This window comes from Lithobates pipiens, unplaced genomic scaffold (assembly GCF_037356315.1).
Source record: "Lithobates pipiens isolate NorthernLeopardFrog02 unplaced genomic scaffold, aLitPip1_a1.2 Scaffold_10, whole genome shotgun sequence".
Classification (NCBI taxonomy): Eukaryota; Metazoa; Chordata; class Amphibia; order Anura; family Ranidae; genus Lithobates; species Lithobates pipiens.
The window spans coordinates 107,000,035-107,025,221 of NW_027507686.1; positions in this window are offsets into that span (position 1 = coordinate 107,000,035).

A 25,187-nucleotide genomic window follows, 5' to 3' on the forward strand; every position below is an offset into this window, starting at 1 on the left:
TGATGAATGAATTTACTGGTCATGGTCACTGATTAATGAATTTACTGGTCAGTCACTGATGAATGAATTTACTGGTCATGGTCACTGATGAATGAATTTACTAGTCAGTCACTGATGAATGAATTTACTGGTCACGGTCATTGATGAATGAATTTACTGGTCATGGTCACTGATTAATGAATTTACTGGTCAGTCACTGATGAATGAATTTACTGGTCATGGTCACTGATGAATGAATTTACTGGTCAGTCACTGATGAATGAATTTACTGGTCAGTCACTGATGAATGAATTTACTGGTCACGGTCACTGATGAATGAATTTACTGGTCACGGTCAAATGATTTTACTGGTCACTGATGAATGAATTTACTGGTCAGTCACTGATGAATGAATTTACTGGTCACGGTCACTGATGAATGAATTTACTGGTCACGGTCACTGATGAATGATTTTACTGGTCACTGATAAATGAATTTACTGGTCAGTCACTGATGAATGAATTTACTGGTCACGGTCAAATGATTTTACTGGTCACTGATAAATGAATTTACTGGTCACGGTCACTGATGAATGAATTTACTGGTCACGGTCAAATGATTTTACTGGTCACTGATAAATGAATTTACTGGTCAGTCACTGATGAATGAATTTACTGGTCATGGTCACTGATGAATGAATTTACTGGTCAGTCACTGATGAATGAATTTACTGGTCATGGTCACTGATGAATGAATTTACTGGTCAGTCACTGATGAATGAATTTACTGGTCAGTCACTGATGAATGAATTTACTGGTCATGGTCACTGATTAATGAATTTACTGGTCAGTCACTGATGAATGAATTTACTGGTCATGGTCACTGATGAATGAATTTACTGGTCATGGTCACTGATTAATGAATTTACTGGTCAGTCACTGATGAATGAATTTACTGGTCACGGTCACTGATGAATGAATTTACTGGTCATGGTCACTGATGAATGAATTTACTGGTCAGTCACTGATGAATGAATTTACTGGTCATGGTCACTGATGAATGAATTTACTGGTCATGGTCACTGATGAATGAATTTACTGGTCAGTCACTGATGAATGAATTTACTGGTCACGGTCACTGATGAATGAATTTACTGGTCAGTCACTGATGAATGAATTTACTGGTCATGGTCACTGATGAATGAATTTACTGGTCAGTCACTGATGAATGAATTTACTGGTCATGGTCACTGATGAATGAATTTACTGGTCATGGTCACTGATGAATGAATTTACTGGTCAGTCACTGATGAATGAATTTACTGGTCACGGTCACTGATGAATGAATTTACTGGTCAGTCACTGATGAATGAATTTACTGGTCATGGTCACTGATGAATGAATTTACTGGTCAGTCACTGATGAATGAATTTACTGGTCAGTCACTGATGAATGAATTTACTGGTCATGGTGACTGATTAATGAATTTACTGGTCAGTCACTGATGAATGAATTTACTGGTCATGGTCACTGATGAATGAATTTACTGGTCATGGTCACTGATTAATGAATTTACTGGTCAGTCACTGATGAATGAATTTACTGGTCACGGTCACTGATGAATGAATTTACTGGTCATGGTCACTGATGAATGAATTTACTGGTCAGTCACTGATGAATGAATTTACTGGTCATGGTCACTGATGAATGAATTTACTGGTCATGGTCACTGATGAATGAATTTACTGGTCAGTCACTGATGAATGAATTTACTGGTCACGGTCACTGATGAATGAATTTACTGGTCAGTCACTGATGAATGAATTTACTGGTCATGGTCACTGATGAATGAATTTACTGGTCAGTCACTGATGAATGAATTTACTGGTCAGTCACTGATGAATGAATTTACTGGTCACGCTCACTGATAAATGAATTTACTGGTCAGTCACTGATGAATGAATTTACTGGTCACGGTCACTGATGAATGAATTTACTGGTCATGGTCACTGATGAATGAATTTACTGGTCAGTCACTGATGAATGAATTTACTGGTCACGGTCACTGATGAATGAATTTACTGGTCATGGTCACTGATGAATGAATTTACTGGTCAGTCACTGATGAATGAATTTACTGGTCATGGTCACTGATGAATGAATTTACTGGTCAGTCACTAATGAATGAATTTACTGGTCACGGTCACTGATGAATGAATTTACTGGTCACGGTCACTGATGAATGTTTTTACTGGTCACTGATAAATGAATTTACTGGTCAGTCACTGATGAATGAATTTACTGGTCACGGTCAAATGATTTTACTGGTCACTGATAAATGAATTTACTGGTCACGGTCACTGATGAATGAATTTACTGGTCACGGTCAAATGATTTTACTGGTCACTGATAAATGAATTTACTGGTCAGTCACTGATGAATGAATTTACTGGTCATGGTCACTGATGAATGAATTTACTGGTCAGTCACTGATGAATGAATTTACTGGTCAGTCACTGATGAATGAATTTACTGGTCATGGTCACTGATTAATGAATTTACTGGTCAGTCACTGATGAATGAATTTACTGGTCATGGTCACTGATGAATGAATTTACTGGTCATGGTCACTGATGAATGAATTTACTGGTCAGTCACTGATGAATGAATTTACTGGTCACGGTCACTGATGAATGAATTTACTGGTCATGGTCACTGATGAATGAATTTACTGGTCAGTCACTGATGAATGAATTTACTGGTCATGGTCACTGATGAATGAATTTACTGGTCATGGTCACTGATGAATGAATTTACTGGTCAGTCACTGATGAATGAATTTACTGGTCACGGTCACTGATGAATGAATTTACTGGTCATGGTCACTGATTAATGAATTTACTGGTCAGTCACTGATGAATGAATTTACTGGTCATGGTCACTGATGAATGAATTTACTGGTCAGTCACTGATGAATGAATTTACTGGTCATGGTCACTGATGAATGAATTTACTGGTCAGTCACTGATGAATGAATTTACTGGTCACGGTCACTGATGAATGAATTTACTGGTCATGGTCACTGATTAATGAATTTACTGGTCAGTCACTGATGAATGAATTTACTGGTCATGGTCACTGATGAATGAATTTACTGGTCAGTCACTGATGAATGAATTTACTGGTCATGGTCACTGATGAATGAATTTACTGGTCAGTCACTGATGAATGAATTTACTGGTCATGGTCACTGATGAATGAATTTACTGGTCAGTCACTAATGAATGAATTTACTGGTCACGGTCACTGATGAATGAATTTACTGGTCACGGTCATTGATGAATGAATTTACTGGTCACTGTCATTGATGAATGAATTTACTAGTCACTGTCACTGATAAATTAATTTACTGGTCACGGTCAAATGATTTTACTGGTCACGGTCAAATGATTTTACTGGTCATGGTCACTGATGAATGAATTTACTGGTCATGGTCACTGATGAATGAATTTACTGGTCATGGTCACTGATGAATGAATTTACTGGTCAGTCACTGATGAATGAATTTACTGGTCACGGTCACTGATGAATGAATTTACTGGTCATGGTCACTGATGAATGAATTTACTGGTCAGTCACTGATGAATGAATTTACTGGTCATGGTCACTGATGAATGAATTTACTGGTCATGGTCACTGATGAATGAATTTACTGGTCAGTCACTGATGAATGAATTTACTGGTCACGGTCACTGATGAATGAATTTACTGGTCATGGTCACTGATTAATGAATTTACTGGTCAGTCACTGATGAATGAATTTACTGGTCATGGTCACTGATGAATGAATTTACTGGTCAGTCACTGATGAATGAATTTACTGGTCATGGTCACTGATGAATGAATTTACTGGTCAGTCACTGATGAATGAATTTACTGGTCACGGTCACTGATGAATGAATTTACTGGTCATGGTCACTGATGAATGAATTTACTGGTCAGTCACTGATGAATGAATTTACTGGTCATGGTCACTGATGAATGAATTTACTGGTCAGTCACTGATGAATGAATTTACTGGTCATGGTCACTGATGAATGAATTTACTGGTCAGTCACTGATGAATGAATTTACTGGTCATGGTCACTGATGAATGAATTTACTGGTCAGTCACTAATGAATGAATTTACTGGTCACGGTCACTGATGAATGAATTTACTGGTCACGGTCATTGATGAATGAATTTACTGGTCACTGTCATTGATGAATGAATTTACTAGTCACTGTCACTGATAAATGAATTTACTGGTCACGGTCAAATGATTTTACTGGTCATGGTCACTGATGAATGAATTTACTGGTCACGGTCGAATTAATTTACTGGCCTGGGTACTGTGCCACATGAGTATGGTAATCTGTTTTTCAATGGAATTAGTTAATTTTTTTTGTGGGGGGGCTGTTTGCAGGGGGGCCCCATACAACATTTTGCTATGGGGCCCTGTGATTTCTAGTTACGCCCCTGCTACGAAGCATATATAGGGCCACTGCATGTGTTACACTATGGGAATTGGCACAAAAAATTGTTCAAAGACAATACCTGACTCCACATATCCTAGCAAAATTCAAGGGGAACTCTTCACCTAATTGCTGGAGAAATTGTACCCAATTGGGGACCCTATTTCATATTATGTGGGACAACCCAAACTTACATAACTACTGGCAGGCAATCTCCCATTTACTCACTTCCGTAACAGGTATTGTCCTTCAACTTTCACCAGAACTAGCCATTCTGAATATGAATTTACATACGATTCCCAAACAATATCGTAAAGTAGTAACACATATACTTTTAGCTGCAAGACTATCCATAACTAGAAAATGGAAAACTGACTCTCTTCCTACTATGACAGAAGTTATAGAATTAAACCAACTCCACCACTCCTACGAATTGTTATTTCCTAATGACAAATCCCTATATATTAAGGAACAACAACTATGGGAACCTTGGAGTATATGGTACAAAAATTATACTTCCACAATTTAGATAATGCTGATTCTTTAACCGGTTCCCGACCAGCGCACGACGATGTACATCGACAGAATGGCACGGGCGGGCATATTGGCGTACAGGTACGTCCAATCTTCAATGCCGCCCTGCCATCGGGAGCGCGCCGGCGGCGGCCCGCTCCCGCGCTGGTCGGGACCCCTGTGAGTCCGGTCGCGGGACCCGCGGATTCGATCGCCGCGGGCATACCCGCGATCGTCTCACGGGACGGCTGAATGGAGGAAATTCCGTGTAAACAGCATTTCTCCATTCTGCCTAGCAACTAGTGACGCTGATCTCTGCTCCATGTGATTGGAGCAGAGATCAGTGTTCACTAAATGAAAGCCCAACCCCCCCACAGTTAGTAACACACCCCTAGGAACACTTAACCCCTACACTGCCACCCACTGGTTAACCCCTTCACTGCCAGTGTCATTTACACAGGAATCACTGCATTTATATAGTAGTAATTACTGTATAAATGTCAATGGTCCCAAAAATGTGTCAAAAATGTCCGATGGGTCCCCCACAATGTCACAGTCACAATAAAAATCGTTGATCACCGCCATTACTAGTAAAAAAAAAATAATAAAAAAATATTAATAAAAATGCTATAAAACTATCCCTATTTTGTAAACGCTATAACTTTTGCGCAAACCAATCAATAATCGCTTATTGCGATTTTTTTTACCAAAAATATCTAGAAGAATACGTATCGGCCTAAACTGAGGGAAAAAAATGTATTTTTATATATTTTTGGGGATATTTATTATAACAAAAAGAAAAAATAATGCGTTTTTTTTTCAAAATTGTCGCTCTATTTTTGTTTATAGCGCAAAAAATAAAAACCGCAGAGGTGATCAAATACCACCAAAAGAAAGCTCTATTTGTGGGAAAAAAAGGACGTCAATTTTGTTTGGGAGCCACGTCACATGACCGCACAATTGTCAGTTAAAGCGACGCAGTGCCAAATCGCAAAAAGTGGTCTGGTCTTTGACCAGCAAAATGGTCCGATCTGTAAGTGGTTAATCATATAGAAGAAAGAACTCCTGTGCGTTTTAATATTTTTTTGGATGGCTTTAAAAATAATTTCATAACAAAGTGACAAATATATCGCATGTCTGTTTATCTGAATTGAGCTGCGGAGTAAGAATAGATCTTTATTCTCCTTAATAAAAGATAACTACTGTGTTTGAATTTCCTTTAGGATGTTGGCCTAGATACTCCAGGACACAGATAGATCCCTATTTATAACTCTTACAATAATTATATTACGGACTTTATTATACAAGTTCTAAGAGACTTAGGCCGCGTACACACGCGCGGACTGTTTGCCCAACCTTGTTCGTCAAACAGTTTCGGCAAACAGTCCGCTCAAAATTTGCATGAGCGGACTTGCCCACACACGAGCGGACTGTTTGACGAACAAGGTTGGGCAAACAGTTCGCTCAACTTTTGAAATGAACGGACTCGCCCACGTAAGGAGGAGGCAAATCCGCCCATTTCGAGCGCGTGTACAGGTAGGCGGGGCCCGCGAAGGAGACGTCGCGGGCTCCGCCGCCTGGAATGGGCTTAAAGGGGAACCCCAACGCCGAAAAAAATCGGCGTGGGGGTTCCCCCCAAGTCCAGACCAGACCCTTGTCCGAGCACGCTACCCGGCCGGCCAGGAAAGGGGGGCGAGCGAGCGCGCCCCCCCTCCTGAGCCGTACCAGGCCGCGTGCCCTCAACATGGGGGGTGCCTTGGGGAAGGGGGGGCCGCGCGGCCCCCCCACCCCAAAGCACCTTGTCCCCATGTTGATGAGAACAAGGGCCTCTTCCCGACAACCCTGGCCGTTGGTTGTCGGGGTCTGCGGGCGGGGGGCTTATCGGAATCCGGGAGCCCCCTTTAATAAGGGGGCCCCCGGATACCGGCCCCCCACCCTATGTGAATGAGTATGGGGTACAATGTACCCCTACCCATTCACCTGTGAAATAAAGTACAAAAAAAACACAACACATGGAAAAAGTATTTTATTGCACAGCTCCGGGGGTCTTCCGTCTTCGGGGGTCTTCTCGCCGGACTCCTCCGCTATGTGTGTGTAGCTCTTTTACTAGCGGAGGAGTCCGGCTTTCTTCCTCCCCGCCGCCGGCCTCTTCTCCCGACTTCGGGGGTCTTGTCCCCCTCTTCGGTTCTTCTGCCGGGCCACCGCGCCTGGTCCGGTGGCCCGGTCTTCTGTCGCCGTCTTCCGTTCTTCTGCCGGGCCACCGCGCCTTCTTGTAGCTCTTTTACAGGCGGTGGCCCGGTCTTCTGTCGCCGCTGTCGTCGTCGCCGCCGCCTTCCGTTCTTGTTCTTCTTCTTGTTCTTCTTCTTCTCCTGGAGATGTTGACTCGACGATCTCTCCGGCCGGAATGCCAGAGCCGCGCTGTGCGGTCACTTATATAGTGACAATGGGGCGGTGTCACATGGTATATGTCACATGGGTTGGTCACATGGTGACCCCGCCCCCTTACGATGTCATAGTCCCCATGTGACATCAACCCATGTGACCAACGCATGTGACATATACCATGTGACACCGCCCCATTGTCACTATATAAGTGGCAGCGGAGCGTGTCCCTGGCATTCCGGCCGGAGAGCTCGTCGAGTCAACATCTCCAGGAGAAGAAGAAGAAGAACAAGAAGAAGAACAAGAACGGAAGGCGGCGGCGACGACGACAGCGGCGACAGAAGACCGGGCCACCGCCTGTAAAAGAGCTACAAGAAGGCGCGGTGGCCCGGCAGAAGAACGGAAGACGGCGACAGAAGACCGGGCCACCGGACCAGGCGCGGTGGCCCGGCAGAAGAACCGAAGAGGGGGACAAGACCCCCGAAGTCGGGAGAAGAGGCCGGCGGCGGGGAGGAAGAAAGCCGGACTCCTCCGCTAGTAAAAGAGCTACACACACATAGCGGAGGAGTCCGGCGAGAAGACCCCCGAAGACGGAAGACCCCCGGAGCTGTGCAATAAAATACTTTTTCCATGTGTTGTGTTTTTTTTGTACTTTATTTCACAGGTGAATGGGTAGGGGTACATTGTACCCCATACTCATTCACATAGGGTGGGGGGCCGGTATCCGGGGGCCCCCTTATTAAAGGGGGCTCCCGGATTCCGATAAGCCCCCCGCCCGCAGACCCCGACAACCAACGGCCAGGGTTGTCGGGAAGAGGCCCTTGTCCTCATCAACATGGGGACAAGGTGCTTTGGGGTGGGGGGGCCGCGCGGCCCCCCCTTCCCCAAGGCACCCCCCATGTTGAGGGCACGCGGCCTGGTACGGCTCAGAAGGGGGGGCGCGCTCGCTCGCCCCCCTTTCCTGGCCGGCCGGGTAGCGTGCTCGGACAAGGGTCTGGTCTGGACTTAGGGGGAACCCCCACGCCGATTTTTTTCGGCGTTGGGGTTCCCCTTTAAGCCCATTCCAGGCGGCGGAGCCCGCGAAGTCTCCTTCGCGGGCCCCGCCTACCTGTACACGCGCTCGAAATGGGCGGACTTTCCGAGCGGGAACAGTCCGCTCATTTCGAAAGTACAGCGGACAAGCCCACACACGGGCGGACTGTTCGCTCAAACACAGTTTCAGCGGACAGTTTTTCGGAATTTCCGAAAGACTTTGTCCGTCCAACTGTCCGCTGAAACTGTCCGCTGAAAGCCCACACACGAGCGGACTGTCCGCCCAAACACTGTTCAGCGGACAAGGTTGGGCGAACAGTCCGCCCGTGTGTACGCGGCCTTACTCTTGTTCGAATCCCTTTATGACTATGAATATTAGATACTTGGGAATACTACTTTATTCTTTATTGTGGACTATTTGTTACTATGCTATATTGTGCTGAGAAAACCCTGTCACTACATTATACTGTGTTATGTTACTTTTGTTACTATATATTATTTTATTTTTTTAACCCTTGTTGTAACTAACTCTGCTAAAAATCTCAATAAAAACATTTGAAAAGAAAGAGTTTAGCATTGTATTATTATACATTAAACATAGCAGAGCAATAGGACAATTTACGTGGCTTAATATTGTAGAGCGTAATTTAACAGGAAAGAGATCGGAAGTAGGGATGGCCGAACGGTTCGCCCGGTGGTCGGTTCATGGCGAATTTCGGCTGTTCGCGGTCTGCCCGATCGGCGGACTATTGCCTCTGTTCGCAGGGCGGACTTACGTGTTTACTGTGTAAAAGAAGTTTGACCTATGATGACACATCCATCATGTGGTACAGGACAGCCAATTGAAACATTACAGTACATGGACACTTGGACATTCCCCCTAACTTATAAATAGACCCGATCCGGCGGCCATTTTATATTCTTTCGTATGTCACTATAGGGAGAGGTTGCTGTGTGGAGCAGGGAGAGACTGCAGTGACCCAAATCGCTAGCTATTAGGTCCACAAAAGTTCTTATAAGGACTGATATGGTGTAGGTGTAGTTCAGGATATAGGTTTGAGGCACTGCTATTCAAGTCATTGTTGCAGCAGCCTGTCTTTTGTCAGTGCAGAGAGGGACAGGATGCTGTGTGCAGCAGGGACAGTCAGTTTAATCATTAGCTGTTACTATTAGGTCCACAAAAATGGAAAATTGTATACTTACCTTTCCGTAATTTTCCTTCCCTGTCGCATCTTCATGGCAGCATACACTCTGGGTTGTGACTCCGCCCCCACAACCTGATAGGACCACATAGCTATAAGATGAAGATACGCCCCCCGCCCCGGTATTCTCTGTATATATGAATCACCTTTGTGGGTGGGATATTGTATGCTGCCATGAAGATGCGACAGGAAAGGAAAATTACGGAAAGGTAAGTATACAATTTTCCATTTTCCTGTCACATCATGGCAGCATACACTCTGGGGATTAACTCGCAGACTGGGTGGGAGATGCAAAGGTAAACGTTTATTAGCAAGGAATAGAAGAGTTGGCTTGAATAATGGACTTTCCCAATTCTACTGTTGATAGCTGAGCTGAGTCCACCTTGTAGTGAGAGATAAAGGTGTTCCTGGAGGACCAAGTGGCCGCTCTGCAGATGGTTTCCACTGAGACCCTACAATACGCTGCCCAGGAGGTGGCCACTGCTCTGGTGGAATGAGCCCTAAGGTCTTCAGGAATTTGCGACTCACTCAGCAAGTAGGCCTTCACCAACCAGGAGGCAATGGTTCGGGCCGAAGCTGCTTGGCCTCTCCTAAGGCCATAGGGAATGATGAAGAGGTTCTCCGATCTTTTAAAGGATTTGGACAGGGAAAGATATTTTATGATTTTGCACCTTACATCCAGAGGATGAGGGTCACCCTGGTCTGTGTTAAGAGCTGGCAAGTTGATTTCCTGGTTGAAGTGAAAAGAGGATGCCACCTTTGGGATAAAGTGATCCAAGGGCCTTAGAACTACCCTGTCCGGATGAATGATCAGATACGGCTCCTTAATCAGTAATGCTTGCATCTCTGAAACTCTCTTCGCTGATGTGATTGCGACCAGGAAAGGTGAATTTTAGTGTCAGGTGCCAGAGGGAGATGTTTTCCAGCGGAAAACAGGGTTCTTTGGATAGTACCTCTAAGATGACTGATGGGTCCCATGTTGGAAAGGAAGGCTTCCTAGGTGGTCTTAGTTTAAGACAGGCCTTCTGAAATTGCATAACAAGGGGATCGTGAGCCCATTTAACCCCTGTCAGGGCGGATAGAGCTGACACCTGAACTTTCAGAGTACCAGAGCTAAGACCTTTGTCTAAGCCTGATTGCAGGAACTCTAGGATCAGAGGAGCCGAAAGGGAGGACAGATCCCGGCCAAGGTCCTGAGAGAAGACAACAAACTTCTCCCAGACCCTGCGGTAGGTGCAGTTGGTGGTAGGTTTTCTGGCCTGGAGCAGGGTATCAGCTACCTTCTGGGAGCAGCCCTGACATAGATACCTAGCCCTCTCAGCCCCCAAGCCATCAAGTACAGCTTCCCCGAATCTGGATGTAGTAGCTGGCCCTGGGAGAGCAAGTCGGCCGACAGGGAAGAGCAAGAGGGTCTGCCGTGCTCAGTTGTAGGAGGGTGGTGAACCATGGCCTCCTGGGCCAAAAAGGAATCACCGCTATCACCAATGCCGTTGATCTCTTGAGCCTTAAGAGAAATCTCGCATCAGGGGAGTCAGAGGGCAGATATACCCGAGATGGAAGTTCCAGGGATGCTGGAGGCAGTCTGTCCCCTCCGCTAAGTGAAAGGGAAACCTCGACAGGAACCTTCGGCATTTGGAGTTTGCCGGAGTCGCAGCAAGGTCTATGTCTGGTTGACCCCAGGTCTGGCAGATGAGGGAGAAGGCCTGAGGGCTCAGGGACCACTCTTTGTTGAAGGCGAACTCCCTGCTGAGCGTGTCAGCTAAGATGTTCTCGAACCCATGGATGTAAGTCGCCCTCAGGTCTGACAGGTTCAACTGTGCCCATTCAATCACAGGGAGAACTTCCCGCATCATGGAGGGACTCCTGGTCCCCCCCTGTCTGTTTATGTAGGCAACAGCAACCTTGTTGTCCATCCTTAAGAGGACCTGCTTCCCCCTTAAAAGGGAGCTGAAGGTCAGGAAAGCCTGTAGAGCCGCCCTCATCTCCAGCACATTTGATACCGAGTCCCGTACTTCGAAAGGCCAACGGCCCTGCGCTGCATGGGACTGGTAGTGGGCTCCCAAACCTTCTAGACTGGAATCCGTGGTCACTACCTCCTGAGGAGGGATGACTATGTGTTTGCAATTGTTTAAGTTGTGGGGACCACAACGCAATGAGCGCCTGACTGTCTCCGAGATCCGGATCGTCTGGGTCATGGATAACCCATCCCACTGATGTAGGAAGGAGTTCTGCAGAGGTCTGGTGTGCCACTGAGCCCAACGGACCATAGGAATTGTCGCTGATAGAAGCCTAGAAGGCTGAGGCATACTCTGGCCGACAGGGATCTTGCTAGAATGGCCTTCTTCACCTTCCGGACCAACAGGGAAGACTTCTCCAGAGGCAGCTGCACTGTATTCAACTGGGCTCCTAAGAAGATCATTCTCTGGGTGCGCCGAGTCTGGCTCTTCCCCCAGTTTATGAGCCATCCCAGATTCTGCAGAGTGGAGACGAGGATCTTTTGATGCTGTAACAGCGACTCCCGGCTGTCTGAGAGGAGGAGAATATCGTCCAGATAACGGTGGACTCGCAGCCCCCTCTCCCTCAGATGCGCAATAACGGGAAGAAGGACCTTTGTAAAGGTCCTGGGAGCCGCAGAAATTCCAAACGGAATACTTCAGAACTGAAAGTGTCTGTGGTTTAGTGAAAAACTGAGGAACTTTTGGAGTTCTGAATGGATAGGGATATGGAGGTAGGCGCCCTGTAGATCTATGGAGAGCATCCAGTCCCCCAGATTTATGGCCTGGAGGATAGACTGTAGGCTCTCCATTTTGAATGCTTCTACCTGGATAGAGCGGTTTACGTTTAGATCCAGGACCGGACGTAGGTCCCCTGATTTCTTTTTTACTAGAAATAGAGGGGAATAGAACCCCCGACCTCTTTGGGATAGGGGCATCTCGGTAATTGCTTCCTTTGGAGCAGATCCTGAACGTATCGGGTAAAGGCTAACCTCTTTTGCCGGGATGACGGGAGGTTTGTTGGGCAAAAATGGTCCCCCGGGGGAAGTCACCTGAATGACCATCTGTGCCCGACGCGAACTGTGGTTAACGCTTATTGTTTTCCCCCAGACCAGCGTGAACTTTGAGAGTCTGGCCCCCAGCACTGCTGGCTGGGCGGACGCACCTTCAACAGAACTTCTGGTCAGTAGATGCTGGGGTCCTGGGCTTCTGGGACGTCAGGAAGGACGTTTGAGGGGCCTTCCAGTTCCTTCTGTACTCCCTACCAGGCCTGTAGGACTTGCCATCCCTGTACCTGTCCAGGAGGTTACGCTTAAAGGGAGGAGGCCTCTGAAGCTTTGGCTTTCTATCCGAGGGGATAAGCCCTGATTTTCCGGCAGTGACCTTAGAAATAGCAGAGTCCACAGGGAGGCCTCACCGGCTGGCGGATGCGTTACGAGAGGACGTAGCGTCCGCCCGAGGGGAGGGGCCTGCCAGCGCTAAGCTCACCGCACCGCTGATCAACAGCAAGAGATGGCTAGGAGCGGGGAGGTGAGAGATCCCAGCCCAGCCCAGCCATACGGAAGCCCTCGGTGCGGTGCTGCTAACACCTCGCGTTCGGAGCACGGAGCTTCCCCAGCTGCCGCATTACATCACGTCGGCCAGTCCACCCCCTCCCCCCCCCATCGCTCTAGTCCACAACGGACCCCCTCTGGCTACACAGCAGGACTCTGGAGGCATATGGAGGAGACTCTTTAGAGCCTGGATCGGATAGGAGAGCAGCGTGACACAGCATGGACAAGGACGGTAACATTTTTCAAACCATAAAAGCGTTGCAGTGTAAATATCTACTCAGGGGAATCAAATATCATACCTGGGAGGTTAAATGTTTGCTGGTTAAGCAGATAAGGAAGTCAAACTGTGGATATGATTCTCTAGCTGCATGCTCCCTCCGACAGTTTTGAATGTAAAGTACCTATAGTGAGAAACCATTGCAAGGTTGTATAAACCAAATTAGGATCGTGCTTGCATTGTATTGGCCAACGCTCAGTTTACCAGGAGAGGCTAATCTGGAAGGTGTTTTCCCTAAACAGTGGTGGAGCCGCACGATCAATATGTATTACCTCTCCAAAATCTATCTTAATAAGGCTGCATAGACTATCACAGGTACATGCGACATTTCTACATGCGATACAATACGGGAGAAAAACAGTCGCATAGTTCAAACGAGGGGATAAATACCTGGTGTCAGGATAAAACTCGCTTAGATAGGTAGAGGAAGTGTATGGTTTCTATTCTTGAGATAAATGTACCGGCTGACGAGATGTTTTATGTTAAATGAGCAACATAAATGAGAAAATCAGTATACATACATCAGAGCGCGGATTTAATGGTGTAGGATTGTAAAAGGCCTTTTTATCCTCACCCTCTTGCAGTTTTGGATATTCATAAGAGCGGATCAGATTTTTTGATTGGACTTTAAAAAAAAAAAAAAAAAAAAAAAAAATATAAACCCAAGAGGAGAAGTTATGGCTGGAGGAATAAGCGCATAGAGATTTCCAATGCTACCATAAGTTCTTCTTCTTTTTTCTCTCTCCTTCCTTTGTGTCTCTCCTTCCCTTTGCCCCTCGCCGTCAGGATATACTGTTTCCGCAACAGGAAATCGAGCAGATTACCCGAATCGCTCTCAATTTTGTATATTATACAGGAAGAGGGAAAATTGCATGACTTGACCATAAGGTTCTTTTTATTTTCCCCCTGTGTATATTAGATCACGATAAATTTTTCCTTGATATTAGGATATCGTTTCCTCCTTTTCAAGGGATTGCCCTGTCCTTAGTGGAGAATAGAGGGGAGCTCCCAAATGGCTGGATGGTCCACCTTCCCCCGAAATAAGATATAGACGACCTTTTGCCCTCGTTCTGCGAAATCAAACAAGACACTCTATGCAAGGCCGGCTATTGAAAGATAGGAGGTGCTAGGCACTTGACAAGCCTCAAGGTGACTCGTCAATCCCAGGACCCATAGGTTTTTAACCTAGGAGAGGATTGGCGCGGTTGGAGGAAGATATCAAGACAAAATATAACGGGGTGCAGTGTATCATTCGGTGAGAAGAAGCTATTGTTAAAGGTCCCCCAAGGGGTGTTGACAGCAGTACACAGATATAGGAAGGAAAAAGGTTGGAAATCCCTAAATAGGGGAGCAAAGAAGCAATCTGGACGATCAGTTTCATAGAGGGAAAGTCGCTGGAGGAAGCGACTCCATCGAAGAAATTAGACCCAAGGGGAAGAGCTATCGGGGGGTCTAGGACCCACCAAATTTTGAGATAGACTGAATCATGAGTAAGTCAGCAAATAAGATGGCAAAAGGTGGAGCTGCGCGGAGCATAAAAGATAAGAGCTTAGATACGTCAATCCAACAATATATGACACAAGGAGCAAGCCCAAAAGAAGTTGGACTGGAGAAAAGACAATCAACCATATCAGAGTACAAGAAGGGAGTGGGCAAGCATAAGGGTGGTGGATCACAACATACCAGTGAGGACACAATAACGGAAAGTGACTGGGAGAGCAGCAAAACGGAAGAAACAAGGATAGATGATCTTCCACCCTCAAAAGGAGAAATGGCGGAGATGCTCTCAAAATTAGAAAATGCAATTAAAACGGACATCAGGGGGCTTCGAGAAGACCTAGGCGGTCTGCTGGAGAGAGTAGAAGCTACAGAAAACCGGGTAGATCTCCAAGCCATAGAACTAAACAAAATTAAAGATCAACTAAGAACACTTCAACTAACACAAAGGAATATGCTGTACAAATTGGAAGATCAGGTAAATAGAAGTAGAAGGAAAAACTTGAAATTGCGCTCAATCCCGGAAACAAAAGGTGAAGATCTAAGAGCAATACTAAATAATATTCTCGCCCCCTGCTGGGGAAATGAGATGGGAGCTCTACCAAGGATTGATAGAATACATAGAATTGGTAAAACAAGAATTAGAGATACGGATAAACCAAGAGACATAATAGTGCGGTTCACATTTTTTGAGGAAAAAGAAGTAATTTGGAAAAAGTTAAGGGGAAAATCCCCTCATGTACTTGAAGGAAGAGAAATACAGATATTCCCGGATATGGCACCCGAAACGTTACTAAGGAAAAGACTCCTGAAACCTTTGATAGAGGAATTGCAAGCTCAGAACATAAAATATAGATGGGGGTTTCCCGCTTGCTTAATAGGGAACAAAGACGGTAAATCAGCGAAGCTGGTCTTCCCGGAAGATCTGGAAGATTTTTGTGAGAAACTGGAAATACGCCCGCCTATACTCCCCGGGTGGCAGATGGAGTAATGGGCTCATCATAGGGGGGAAAATGGGTTCGGGGAAGGGGTGGGAGGGAAAAGGGGAAGGGAATAAGGAAAATACAAATGTAAACAAGAATGTGAGATTCAATACCTCCCGTCTTTTGGGGAGAGGCGGGAGAGGCGCAGGTGGAAAAGCCCCAAACCCTCTCAACAAATAGATTAGGAGATGGTAGGGGTTTGTACGGCCATTAACCTAACAAAGGCCACTAATAGGCCAGGGGAGTTGGGGGGGGGGGGGAGGTAAGGAGGGAGGTGGGTAGGGGTTGTAAAGAAAGGTGGGAGGGAGGGGTGGATAGGGGAGGTTGGGAAGGGATAAGGGGGGGAAAGGGAAGTAAAGTGGAGGAAATGTGGACCACCTTAGTAAACAAGATAAAAAGCACCTAGGTAGGGTAGAGAAACGTAGGACAATTAGATGGGTAATAGTAAAAAAGATGGTTTGAAATTTATGTCCTACAATGTGAAGGGCCTGAACACCCCAATCAAAAGACATAAGATTCTAGCTGAACTGAAGCGTTATGAGGCCGATGTTATATCTCTACAGGAGACGCATATCTCCCTCGCATCAAACATTAGATTGTATTCCAATAACTACCCGGTCTGGTTCTATAGTGATACTATTTCAGCCAGAAGTAGAGGGGTAGCGATAGGGTTCTCCAAAAGAATAAGGTTTCAGTTAAAGGAAAAAATGTGTGATGCAGAGGGAAGATATTTGTTCCTAAAGGGTACATTAGAGGAATTGGAGTGTACTTTGGTTAATATCTATGCTCCTAATAGTAACCCAATTAGTTTTTTAAATAAGATATTATATAAACTTATGGACTTTAAAGTAGGTTATGTAATTTTGATGGGAGATTTGAACTTCTGCCTCAACCCGGATGGAGATAGTTCTTCGGAGGTACAAAAGATGAGAAGCTCAGCGCACAAAAATATAGTTTCAAAGCTATATAACAACCAATTAGTGGATGTTTGGAGAGCAAAAAATCCGCTGTCACGTGATTATTCCTTTTATTCATCAGTCCATGGAACGTATTCACGCATAGACTACATATTCTTAGACCATAGGCTTTTGGAACATGTGATGGATTCAGGGATAGAAGTGATGACTCTGTCAGATCACGCCCCGATAAAACTATCCCTAAACATCTCAAGGATAGGGAGGAATTTCCCTGAATGGCGGCTGAATGAAGAGTTAATGCTTAGGGAGGAGGATAGGATAAAAATTGCGAGCGAGATCGATCAATATTTTACATCTAATGATACTGAGGGAATTAAAAGAAACACGCTGTGGGATGCACATAAGGCCTACATTAGGGGAATACTGATATCTTTACAATCTAAAAAGAAAAGAACGAGAGCCGAAAAAATCAATAAATTAATGATAGAGATACACTATTTAGAACAAGACCATAAAAAAAAAAGTCTACCCCAAAAAGACCTGGTATTTAAAAAGTTACTAACGGCAAGGATGGAGCTGAAGGACCTTTTGGACCAGGAAGCTGCAAAGGCATTTAAAGGGTTGGCCAAGGAACAATACCTATGGGGAGATAAATCAAGTAAGTTTTTAGCTAGAATGTTAAAAAAGAAAAAGGGGAAAAACTTCATTGGGGAAATTAAGAATAAAAATGGAAAAGTGCTCTATACTACCAAAGATATAGCAGAAACTTTCAGACTATACTTTGAACAGATATTTGCAGACAGCAATAAAAAGGTCAAATACGGAGATAAAGAGCAGAAGATCAGGGAATTTCTTGGGAAAACTACTCTGACTAAAATTACCCCCATGGAAAGGGATATACTGGAAAGGCCAATCTCGGAAGAGGAAATAGTTAGAGCACTATTAAAATCAGCACCAGGAAAATCTCCGGGACCAGACGGTTTCACAACATTATACTATAAAACATTCAGAGAGGCCCTTGTTCCTCAACTATGTCGATATATGAACGGCCTAGGAGAAGAATATAGAATGAGTAATGAGGATTTAAAGGCTACAATTACTTTAATACAGAAGGAGGGCAAAGATCCTACACAGTGCACCAGCTACAGGCCGATTTCGCTGTTAAACGCGGATACAAAGCTTTACGCTAAAATTCTAGCTGAGCGAATGAAGGGGTTAATATCTGCACTGGTTCACCCAGACCAGACGGGCTTCATAGGGGGACGAGAGGGAAAAGACAACGGCATAAAGACACTCCTTCTGCTTCAAAGGATGCGACAGAGTGGAACCCCCAGTCTGCTTCTGTCGTTGGACGCACAGAAAGCCTTCGACAGAGTAGATTGGGGGTTTCTGTTTAAGACACTAGAGGAGATGGGGCTAGGATCTAAGATGTTACAGAGGATAAAGGTACTGTACGAACACCCAAAGACACGTATAAAAGTAAATGGGGGTATGTCGGAGCCTTTTGAAATGGAGAGAGGTACAAGGCAGGGCTGTCCGCTTTCACCCCTTCTGTTTGTGCTCTCTTTGGAGCCACTCTTGGCGGCAATAAGGGGGGACCCTGGGATAGAGGGGGTGAAAGTGGAAAAAGCCGAATATAAATACTCCGCGTTTGCGGACGATATCTTAATATACCTAAATAACCCAAAGACATCGATGCCTAAATTATTTAAGCTACTCGACCAATACGGGGAGGTCTCAAATTTTAAAATAAATAGGTTAAAATCGGAGATAATGAATATTAACATGAACAAGAGAGAGGCACAAAAGGTACAACAAAATTGGAAATTACCGTGGAAGAGCGAACTTAAGTATTTGGGGATAAAATTAGCAAAAACAGTGAGAAAAATGTACCGCTGTAATTATATCCCGTTACTGGACGAGATACAGGCAGAATGTAAAAGGTGTAGCTATAGGGCACTATCATGGCTGGGAAGAATAAACTCATTAAAGATGATAATATTTCCTAAGATCTTATATAGGTTTCAGATGCTCCCTATTTCTCTGCCCAACGTTTACTTGGCAAAATTAAAATCTATATTAATGAAATTCGTCTGGAAAAATAAAAAAGCTAGGGTGGCCCAAGCGACACTTCGACAACCAAAGAACAGGGGTGGAGTAGCTGTGCCAGATGTGCAGACATACTACGAAGCTGTTGTAGCGTCTAGAGTGAGTGAATGGAGTATAAGAGATAATACGGAGAAAAGATGGGTGAGTTTGGAACACGATTTATGCAGAACTAAATTAGATAAGCAAATTTGGAATCCTCCATGGGAGAGAAGGGTATTTTTGGAAGGGAATAATATTACACAAAACACATTGCGGATTTGGGATAAGATATATAAGCAATTTAACGGAAAATACAATTCACCACTTATAGCATTAAAGAATAATAATTTTTTTTTACCAGGGTGTCAGGAAATAGGAGGAAATTGGGTCAGAGAGGAGGTAAAATTAAAAGATGTAATGAAAGGGGAGAGATTAGCACCATATCACGAATTGGCACAAAAAAAAGAGATGATGATAATTGATGAGTGGAGGTACGCTCAGCTTTCTAGTTTCATTAAAAAGCTCCCTGTACGGGATAGAAATGCGGAAGATCTGACTCCTTTGGAACAATTATGTACATTAAAGACATCAAAGAAAATTGTTTCGAGATGGTACAGAACGTTGATAGAGGGAGTAGAGCTGGGGGTACCTGCGTACATCAAAAAATGGGTGAGGGAATTAGGATCACAACCAGAAAACACAACACTAAGGAAAATATTTAAATTAGTGCATGGCTCGGCTGTAGACGCTAGAACGGCGGAAATGAGCGCCAAATGTTTGATGAGATGGTATTATACCCCAGAGAGGAAAAGTAAATTTCAGCAGGACGCTGCCAGGGAATGTTGGAGAGGATGTAGAGAGGTGGGTACGATGGCACATTTGTGGTGGAGTTGCCCAAAAATAAAACCCTATTGGAACCAAATCATAGCCCACATTAAGGAGATTACAGGCAAAGAGGTGAAGGCTGACCCCTGGGTAGTGCTATTTCATGGGACAAGAAGTGGGCTTAGACAATATAAGGAATCGGTGATACCCCATTTGCTGAATGCAGGTAAAAAATTTATACCGAAGAAATGGCAAGAGAAGGAAGCCCCGTCAATGTGGGAATGGGTGGATTCGGTAGAAAAGACTTACAAAATGGAATGTCTGAGAAGTAGTCGGGAAGAGCAGAACATTACCCCAATTATAGGGAAGTGGAAGAGCTGGGTAGATTTTAGGAAGAAATGGCTCATTTTAGAGGGGTTGAGGAAGCCCTAAAAAGGCACAGTCAGGTACTATAAGGTGCTAACTAGATAGAAATTAAAGTACGTATGGTAAAATAGGAAAAGGTGGTCCACAGATAGGCAGGGGGGGGGGGGGGGGGTCAGGGGAAAAAAGGATGAAGAAAATGGGAATGTGTGACAGAGAGGGTTGAGTAGCTTAATATGTGAAATAGTAAGTTTGGTACTAACACTCCCAATAATAAAAAAAAAAAAAAAATAAATAAAAATAAAAGAAATAGCAGAGTCCAATTTTGCGCCGAAAAGGTTCTCACCATCATACGGGATGCAGCACCAATTGGACTTGGAAGCAGGATCTGCTGCCCAGGGTTTGAGCCAGAGAGCCCGTCTGGCCATTACCGAGGACAATATAGCCCTGGATGCGGACTTAATAGCATCCACAGATGCCTCTGCCACAAAATCCCCTGCAAGGCTTAGTTCTTGCAGGGCCCTTACTATCTGGTCCTGATCAGCGCCTTGGATACAAGCTTTTCTGTGCTTGCTGACCAACTGGCAATAGCCTTACCCACAGCTGCAAGAACCATTGCTGGCCTGCATACGCCTCCTGCTGCTAAGTAAGCTCTTTTGAGATCAGTATCGATCTTCCTATCCAGGACATCCTTGAATGACACAGCGCCCTCGATAGGGAGCGTAATGTGTCTGGCCACACGCATGAGGGATGCATCCACCACTGGCGGGGACAGGAGAGATTTAATTTTAGCCTCCTTTAGAGGATATAGTTTGGCAAGCTGATTGTTAAGACTTGCTTTCTTCTCGGGTCTCTGCCACTCGTCTCTGATAAGTTCCTCCAACTCATCAATGAAGGGGAAGGCTTCGGGTTCTCTCATCAGGTTCGGGAAATATTTTCTCCTTTTGGGTTGGGCCTCCTGTGGTTCCTCCCAGCTAAAGGCCCCCTTCACTGACCTCACAAAAGGCTCTATTAGGGAGAAGTCAAAGCCCGCTGAAGCCTCTAGTTCTTCCTCATCTGAAGGAGAATCATTCTCTCTGGAAGTACTTGGGGGAGCCAGCGAAGCACCCCGTGGAGATAACTCCGTGTCGGGAGCGACACGTGGGACAGAAGACTCTGTGAGCTCTCTGTGTTCTTGCCCTTTCTCTCTGGTGGCTTCTTCAAAGCACCGGCGGCATGTGACGTGCTGGTGAATGGCGCCTCCGGTCAGGGGATCTTCTTCGGCGGGAATGGCTGCGCCTTGAACAAGACCTGGAGCGACTCCTTCTGCGACTCCCTTTCCCTGAGCGACTTCCTCCACCCGAATGGCTCCGCCTATGGCCAGAGCGGCTTCTTCTATGCGAGGAATCTCTGCGAGATGATCTTGCGGACCTGATGGGGCTAACCATTTAGGTAGCGCTAGTGCGTCCTGCTCTCTTTTTCGATCTTCTCTACTTACCAAACTCCTCCCCTCTTACCTATTATGCTGGTGGTGATCTGCTGTAGCAGTGGTCTCCATGGAAAGGGAAACAGAGGAAGCCTGAAGACACAGGTGACACAAAAAGGTAAGGAAGATAAAGCCATAACAGAACCAAGAGGGGAATAGAGAGAAGAAAAATACAGGGAAGATACTTACCAAACAGAGAGGCAACACTGGGGTAGAAAAAAACAGAAATGCAGCAGTCATGAAATTCAGCTGGGCATAAAAAACAGGCAAAAAAAGACATCTGCGTTAAAAAAGGCATCTTCCCCTTCGGTCCCAACAGGTGAGGAAAAATAAGAGAATACCGGGGCGGGGGGCGTATCTTCATCTTATAGCTATGTGGTCCTATCAGGTTGTGGGGGCGGAGTCACAACCCAGAGTGTATGCTGCCATGATGCGACAGGAAAGTCCTTTTCAGGACTGGTATGGTAAAGTAGTACAGGATATAGTTTTGAGTGCTATTCAAATTATTGTTGCAGCAGCCTATGTTTTGTCAGTTTAAATAGGAACAGACAGGAAGCTGTGTGTGGCAGTGAGGGATAGTCAGTTTAACCACTTGGGATCCGCGCTATTGCCGAATGACGGCATTAGCGCGGACCTAGATTGCCGGGACGACGTCTATTGACGTCGTCCCGGTTACGAGCGGCCTGCGCGCCCCCTGAGGGGCGCGCGCGGCGCGCTCTGTGATCGGCGAGTCCGTGAGACTCGCCTGATCACCGATCCGTGTAAGGGGTCGATCCCGACCCCTTATCACGTGATCAGCTGTCAGCCAATGACAGCTGATCATGTGATAAAACGGAGCCGGTAATCGGCTAGTATTCCTGTCAGCGCGAGGAGAAAAAAAAAAGCCGATCGCCGGCGGCCGTGTTCGGGACATCAGTCCCGATCACGGCCAACAATTCAAGCGGACACCTGCCCCCTGCCAGTGCCCACCTGCCACCCGCAGTGCCATCCTGAAATAAAGTAAGTGCCCCCCTGTCAGTGCCACCCAGCAGTGCCCATAGTGCCCACAGTGCCACCCAGCAGTGCCCACAGTGCCACCCAGCAGTGCCACCCACAGTGCCACCCAAAATCTGCCTCAAAGGTGCTGCACCCCAGTGCCGCCCATCAGTGCCCAGCAGTGCCGCCCATCAGTGCCCAGCAGTGCCGCCCATCAGTGCCCAGCAGTGCCACCTATCAGAGCCACCTATCAGTGCCACCTATCAGTGCCCATCAGTCCCATCTATCTGTGGTACCTATCAGTGCCCATCCGTGCCACCCACCCGTGCCACTTATCCGTGCCACCCATCCGTGCCATCTTATCTGTGCCCATCTTTGCCCATCAGTGCCGCCTTATCTGTGCCCATCGGTGCCGCCTTATCTGTGCCTATTAGTGCTGCCTTAACTATGCCTATCAGTGCCCACCAGTGCAGCCTATCAGTGCCCACCAATGCAGCCCATCAGTGCCCACCAATGCAGCCCATCAGTGCCCACCAATGCAGCCTATCAGTGCCGCCTAATCAGCGCACTTCAATGAAGGAGAAAAATGACCCGTTTGCAAAATTTTATAACAAACTATTAAAACATGATTTTTTTTTTTTTTTTTTTTGCATCTTTTTTTGTTTGTTTAGCAAAAAATAAAACTCCGAGCTGTAACTAAATACCACCAAAAGAAAGCTCTATTTGTGGGAAAAAAATGATAAAAATTTCATTTGGGTACAGTGTTGTATGACCGCGCAATTGTCACTCAAAGTGCATCAGCGCTGAAAGCTGAAAATTGGTCTGGGACTGAGGGGGGTTTAAGTGCCCAGTAAGCAAGTGGTTAATCAGTAGCTGTTACTATTAGGTCCACAAAGGTTCTTTTCAGGACTGGTATGGTAATAGGGTTGTACACGTATAATATTCTTTCTTCCAAATATAGAAAGAATATTATACTTGACTGCTGCCCTTCTGCTGCAGTAGTCCTTTATGAGTATAGGGACTGAGGTACAGTCTGCTAATCACAACCTACTAGTTGCACAAGGGTCCTTCTAAGGACTGGTAAGGTATAGCGTACTAGAGTATATAGGGTTGAGTGAGGTACAGTCTGCTAATCTTTAAGGACTGGTATAGGTCCACAATATATAGGGTTGAGGTGCACTACTGCTGACTGCTGCCCTATTCTGCAGCAGTCCTTTATGAGTATAGGGACTGAGGTACAGTCTGCTAATCACAACCTACTAGTTGCACAAAGGTCCTTCTAAGGACTGGTAAGGTATAGCGTACTAGAGTATATAGGGTTGAGTGAGGTACAGTCTGCTAATCCTTAAGGACTGGTATAGGTCCACAATATATAGGGTAGAGGTGCACTACTGCTGACTGCTGCCCAATTCTGCAGCAGTCCTTTATCAGTATAGGGACTGAGGTACAGTCTGCTAATCACAACCTACTAGTTCCACAAAGGCCCTTCTAAGGACTGGTAAGGTATAGTGTACTACAGTATATAGGGTTGAGTGAGGTACAGTCTGCTAATCCTTAAGGACTGGTATAGGTCCACAATATATAGGGTTGAGGTGCACTACTGCTGACTGCTGCCCTATTCTGCAGCAGTCCTTTATGAGTATAGGGACTGAGGTACAGTCTGCTAATCACAACCTACTAGTTCCACAAAGGTCCTTATAAGGACTGGTAAGGTATAGTGTACTAGAGTATATAGGGTTGAGTGAGGTACAGTCTGCTAATCCTTAAGGACTGGTATAGGTCCACAATATATAGGGTAGAGGTGCACTACTGCTGACTGCTGCCCTATTCTGCAGCAGTCCTTTATGAGAATAGGGACTGAGGTACAGTCTGCTAATCACAACCTACTAGTTCCACAAAGGTCCTTCTAAGGACTGGTAAGGTATAGTGTACTAGAGTATATAGGGTTGAGTGAGGTACAGTCTGCTAATCCTTAAGGACTGGTATAGGTCCACAATATATAGGGTTGCGGTGCACTACTGCTGACTGCTGCCCAATTCTGCAGCAGTCCTTTATCAGTATAGGGACTGAAGTACAGTCTGCTAATCACAACCTACTAGTTGCACAAAGGTCCTTATAAGGACTGGTATGGTATAGTGTACTACAGTATATAGGGTTGAGTGAGGTACAGTCTGCTAATCCTTAAGGACTGGTATAGGTCCACAATATATAGGGTTGAGGTGCACTACTGCTGACTGCTGCCCTATTCTGCAGCAGTCCTTTATCAGTATAGGGACTGAGGTACAGTCTGCTAATCACAACCTAATAGTTGCACAAAGGTCCTTCTAAGGACTGGTAAGGTATAGCGTACTACAGTATATAGGGTTGAGTGAGGTACAGTCTGCTAATCCTTAAGGACTGGTATAGGTCCACAATATATAGGGTTGAGGTGCACTACTGCTGACTGCTGCCCTATTCTGCAGCAGTCCTTTATCAGTATAGGGACTGAGGTACAGTCTGCTAATCACAACCTACTAGTTGCACAAAGGTCCTTCTAAGGACTGGTAAGGTATAGTGTACTAGAGTATATAGGGTGGAGTGAGGTACAGTCTGCTAATCCTTAAGGACTGGTATAGGTCCACAATATAT